Consider the following 6,000-nt stretch of genomic DNA (forward strand, 5'->3'; position numbering starts at 1 on the left):
GCAGGGATGCCGGTCTATTCCAGGGCATGGAGAATGGATAGGTGCTGGTACAGGTTTTACGGAAAACCTCTGTGAGATGTGAGCTTTGTGCTGCCCACCGTGCTGCTCCAGCCGCTCTCAGTGTACTTTGCCATCAGAGGTCAGCCGTGTACCGCAGCCAGAGTACATGCTTTCCCCTCGATGGAGAGGGGGGGCCGCACTTAGAGACTGCCTTATTTACATGCTCTCGTGGCCTGAAACATGATCACCACTTAGGCTTTCAGACCGGTATTAGTGCAGCTATGCCCTTATGAAATATAGTTGGTAAAAGTAAGTAAATCTCTTGAATTTGCGGAGGTGGACAAGAATGCTCTCCACTTGTAGGTATTCTCCTCTTGGGCTTTTAAAGAGCCGAGTCTGTGAGATCATTGTGTTTCTAATGGCCTTTAAGTTGTTGAGGTCCTTCCTGGGGAGCTGGGGATGTTTAGCCCAGGCTGGGCTTTGTAATTGGCCAGGTCCTGAGAAGGTCAGATTGTGCGGGAGCCTCGCATTTCTATGGCGAGTCTCACAGACCCGGGGGAATCACAGTTCCCACAGCAGAGGCGTTGTGTTGATTCTCTTTCTCCTGCGGACTGGGAACGCTTCCCTCTGGAAATGGCAGTAATTGCATTATTAATTTTTCTAGGTGATTTTAGTGGTGGAGTGTTGTGTCCTCAAGAGCCACAGGCCACAGGCCTTCTGCTGTACGACAAGCTACTTGTTAGCTAGTGTTATCGTTAGATATAAAGCCATTAAAATTAAATGATCGTATCCCGGATGGTGGAAGTGACTTTTTGATTGGGACCCCAGAAACAACTAACTGGCCCCTGGTGACATGCAGAATTTAGTTCTGCTATACATTTCCTTCTCCTTGCTGCATTGAAAACCCGTAAGCAGTCTTGTTTTCCCTGCAGGGACACTAGGGGGCACATGTGAGCATATTTGGCTTCCCTGGCATTTTGCTGTAATTAGGGAGATGGTTAGCAAAAAAAAAAAAAAAGGTTTTTGGTGGATGGGTGATATGAAACAGAGGGTTTTCTGTCCCTTTGACACTATCCAGGATAAGCATTTGGAAGACGGATGTTTTAGCTTATCCTGTCAAAGCACCTGAGCATAACAGATTTGTCCTAGATTTCATTCTGCCGGAACACACATATCAATCTTGTTATAACATTTTTCTTTCTTTGTGCTTATTCAAAAGGGGATATTTAAAGTTGTGGTTACTCATTCCAGCCATTTTGGGAATGCTTGGGAATTTTTCTCAGCCCTGCTGTGGCACAGACTGCCTTGATATCATTGTGTGTCTGACCCCCCCCCTCTGACTCCCCCGATTAACTGCCGCCTTGCTGTTGAATCCCATGAGTTCCCCCCTGGATTCCGGGCTGCCGACCTGCCGGTCAATCAGGTTGTGTTGGCCGATGCCGTTGCAGATTCTGTTTTATGTCCTCCTCACGCCGGTTGGTTTCCAGGTGTCGGTTGGTTTGTTTTAAGAACTCGGTCAACGTTCGGCTCGCAGTGTTAATCAAGCGCAGTTGAGCCGAGTGCTTAAGCAATTTTGTGCAAAGCATCCTGCAATTTTGCTAATTTATTAAAGTGGATTATGTTTAATAAATTTATGTCATGTTTTCTTTAAGGCTTTTCTTCTGGGAAGTTGACCTTCTGACCTTGCATTTGTGGTTTTAGGCACCGATTATCTGCTGGTGACAGGCTAACTGTATGAGCAGCCAGTTTAATTATGGTGCATGGAAATTCAACATCCTGGCATATTAAAGCAGTAATCTTCTTTTACAGGATTAACTGTAATATCAACGATATGATGTGAGGAACCTAGTAAGCTTATTAATTATAAATAAAAGTTCTGAAAAGCGCTTTTTAAAAACTTACATTTTTCTTTTGTTCCTGTGCTTATGTGTCGAAATTCCATTAGATGAAATTTTTACATTTGCAGAAAATTAGGTGGTTTTCATTTTTCTCATGTGAGTTTAAGTCGCAGATACACAAAGATAATTGTTTTTTTTTTTATTACAAATGAATTTTACTTATCAAATGACATGTTTCTTAAAGTTATATTGCTATGACATGATGTGTTACGTCATTTGCATCAGCACCTGTCCCTCTACTTCATCTTAATTCCATTTTAATTCTACAAGTTTCCAAAAAAGTTTTTTCATCACCAATTTATAATTTTGAAAGAAATTGCCACTGGGTGCAAGGAGGCAAAATACAGAAATTGAGAGAGTCAGTGATAAAAACAAAATTTTGGATTCAATATCATACACGTTGTCCACAATACAATCATAAACAATCATACACAATACAATACACGTTGTACTTGTATAACTTGTATGTGTCTATATACTGTACTTGTACTTGTATAGCTGTGCATGTAACAAATAAAGAATCTTGAATGGAAAAAGTACCTTTTTTGAGCTTCATAACAAGAGATAGTTGAGCTGAGCAGCTGTCATAGTAAAAAAAGCTTTTAAGGAAAAATCCTGAATTATCCTTTTTTTTGATACCTCTGCTGTAGAACGGGTACTCTATCTCAAAAGGACAAAAAAAAAAGAATCTGAGCTACGGTCAGTATGTGTAATTCATCTGCCAAATTTAATTAGAATCAAAAATGGTGACGCAGAGGCTATTTGTTGAATTTAAATAGAACGACGCAACATGATCCTGCCCCGGTTTATGTTCTGAGTGAATACAGGATTTGGATTTTTGCATCCACCCATAAAATGTTTTTAAACAGGTTAAAAATTGTTGAGAGAAACAAGTATTTCAACCTATGAATATGCTGTGTAGGTTTAGGCCTGGGGCAGAAAGAAAGGCAAAATTGATGGATGTCCTTGTGTATCTCAGAAGGAACCCATTCCTTTGTAAACTCCAGGGGTGGTTGCTGCCTGGGGAATGAGAGCAGTGACTATGCCCTCTGCCCCCCCAGTACCGTGACCCCTCCGTGGGTGGGGAAGTCCGGCACGATGGGTGGGTTGGGGATTGCTGGAGGTGGTGGAGCCCAGTCTGGCTGTTTTTGCGCCAGTGCACAGTGCGGTTCTTTTCCCTCCTTCCTGTCTCCTGTTTTCAGTGCATCGTCCATCTCACGCTTGGGACCTTTGTTATTTTTGGACGCCGTCATATTGATTTAAGCCTTTGAATGACAATGTGAAAAAGTGAGGCGCGTCGAAAGGGTTGCGATTCGTGCAAGATCATCTCCCACCACACCCAACTAGGATGATGATTCTGATGTTTTCAGACACAGACATCTGTAGGAAAAGGAAGTAGGGCTGTTGAGGGCATGGCAGACATGGAGATATGGGTGCTGTAATGGGTTATGAAGGCTGCAATATGACGTACATGGGTTATGTCAACATATCTACACATGTTTTCCAGTGTAACATTCCAGGGGTTGGGGTGTTCTGTAATGCAGTTTGTGATGAAAATGCTTCGCTGGATCTTGCAGAAATGTGATAAAAGCGTTAAAGTGTTGATCTATAGGCAGGCAAACATCTGAGAAGGCTTTCTGATGTGCTATACAAATACGTATGGAATGGTATTCATATTGCAGTGTTGGCGGCATCTGCGTGTCCCAGCATGCCTTGCAAGTGCGTATATATAGCCCCGTGTTTGTCTTGTATATAGCCCCTATTTGTATTTGTTAGTGCAGTGTAGTGTGCTGTATACCCAACTTTCGCGTGTACCCGTACCTGTGTTCGTACTCAGCCCTTGCCTGATCCTCGTGTGTCTTAGCCATTGTGTAATTACCCGCCGTTTGTGTGCCTTACCGCCCATAGTGTAACTTCCCCATGTTTCCCTGCCATTCATTGTCTCCAAGTTATTGTTGCTATTTGTGTGGTCCTTTTAAGGACTTCTTATAAAGAGCAACTTTGTGTTAATCTGACTCTTGTCATCTTCATTTGCCGCCACCACAATACCTTAGTCTGCCTGGCGCTTCAATATTTATATAATACTTGACGATAAAATGTCTTGAACCTTATGTAAATGTTGTCAAAATGTGTGTTGACTTGAATGTGTTTTCCTGATAGTGGCAAATGCAGGCGAAGACTCCGCTGAGCCGGGACTGTTTCTGCTCTTCATGAATCTGTGTGTTGTCAACAATTGAACCTGCAGTCAAAACACATGCAGCCGTTTGTGAACGAAACCCTAACGTTAGGGCCCTGAAGTGGTGCACACTTTAAGGTGAATGGCACCCAGGCGTATAAGTCCGCATCTGCTTCCATATTCCATTAAGGTTGTGCCAACACTTCTGCCAGATACATGAGATCGCAAGATGGCACTGTTTCATGCGCAATGTTTACAGGAGCTTCCAAAAGTCCTACATCATGACCCAGGCTCATGCCCACTGGGTTCTCGTCAAGGACAATCTCAATTCCACTTGGTCTCTGACTCCTCTCCCACAGGCTGGGCCTTTGCTGGTTGGCGTAGTGATTCTACTCAAAGAGCACAGGGAGGCATACAAATCCTTTGACTTTTTAAGTGTTATTCAGTTGCTTTCACTGGTTTTGTGTTTGACTTTAATTCATCTGCTGCAGTTTGACTTCACTGGAAGATCACTATAAGTAACTATATGCATACATGTAAGTTAATGCATCATAATTTTACAAAAATCAACCAGAGGTAGCATATAAAAAAACAAAACAAAACAAAAAATGAGACACAACAGACAAGAGAGATCCAGTTGACTGACCACTGTCCAGGTCCATCTGAGCACAATAGGTTTTCCCAGCCACTGGAAAAATAGATCTGCATTCCACAGCATTAATAGGCTGACAGTTTCTGTCAGTCATTCAGTAACTTCTTCCCTTTATTTACTACATTCCTTATGATGAGGCCTCTATCCGGTGCGGCAGCGGCTGTTTTCCCAACATCTCTCTCTCTCTCCCCCGCTCTCGCTCTCATTCTCTCTTTCTGCCTACAGTCCTGTGGGAATAGCTATATCGTAACTGTGTTTCACAATATTACTCCTTGACTCACTACAGACAGTACTCCCAGCACCATGAGTAGTCAGTATGAGTAACACTGTCTTTGACAGATTTCTTCTTTAATATTCCTGAAGCTATGACTTCACTCTTTCAGTAACACATCTGAGACGGTGATTAAAGTTCTCTGTGGTGCCTTGTTAAGTGAGTACTGTTCCCATTTCTGTATGTGTCTGTGCCTTGTAAACTCGTGCCTTTTTAAGTGGCTTTCCTCTCTCCATGGATGTCTGTGATGGTCCTCAACCAATGTTTCTCTGTTACTCCTCAGTCTGATCTATGGTTATGGGCAAATCATGTCAAACACACTTCTGGGTTATTTCAAATGAAAGCCTCTGTTTGCATTTTAACTGTGTTAAGTATACAATGGCCTTAATAGTTTGATGGCTTTAAATTGTTTTAGTTAAATTTGTCAAATGTGCTTCAGCTCTCGTACTAGCCAAATTTATTACCTTTCAGTTATTTCATTTAACATTTTTCATTGTGGTTTGATTATTGTTTTAATGAGCTGTATTAGTATTATTGTGTCACAGGTGAGTTGGAGAGGCGGGTGGTGGAAGAGATGGAGGTATGGAGTGTGGTGGGAGATGGAGGTATGGAGTGTGGTGGGAGATGGAGGTAGGGAGTGTAGTGGGAGATGGAGGTAGGGAGCGTGGTGGGAGATGGAGGTATGGAGCGTGGTGGGAGATGGAGGTATGGAGTGTGGTGGGAGATGGAGGTAGGGAGCGTGGTGGGAGATGGAGGTAGGGAGCGTGGTGGGAGATGGAGGTATGGAGTGTGGTGGAAGAGATGGAGGTATGGAGTGTGGTGGGAGATGGAGGTATGGAGTGTGGTGGAAGAGATGGAGGTAGGGAGCGTGGTGGGAGATGGAGGTAGGGAGTGTGGTGGGAGATGGAGGTATGGAGTGTGGTGGAAGAGATGGAGGTATGGAGTGTGGTGGAAGAGATGGAGGTATGGAGTGTGGTGGGAGATGGAGGTATGGAGTGTGGTG

Source organism: Paramormyrops kingsleyae, chromosome 13 (genome assembly GCF_048594095.1).
Source record: "Paramormyrops kingsleyae isolate MSU_618 chromosome 13, PKINGS_0.4, whole genome shotgun sequence".
Taxonomy (NCBI): domain Eukaryota; kingdom Metazoa; phylum Chordata; class Actinopteri; order Osteoglossiformes; family Mormyridae; genus Paramormyrops; species Paramormyrops kingsleyae.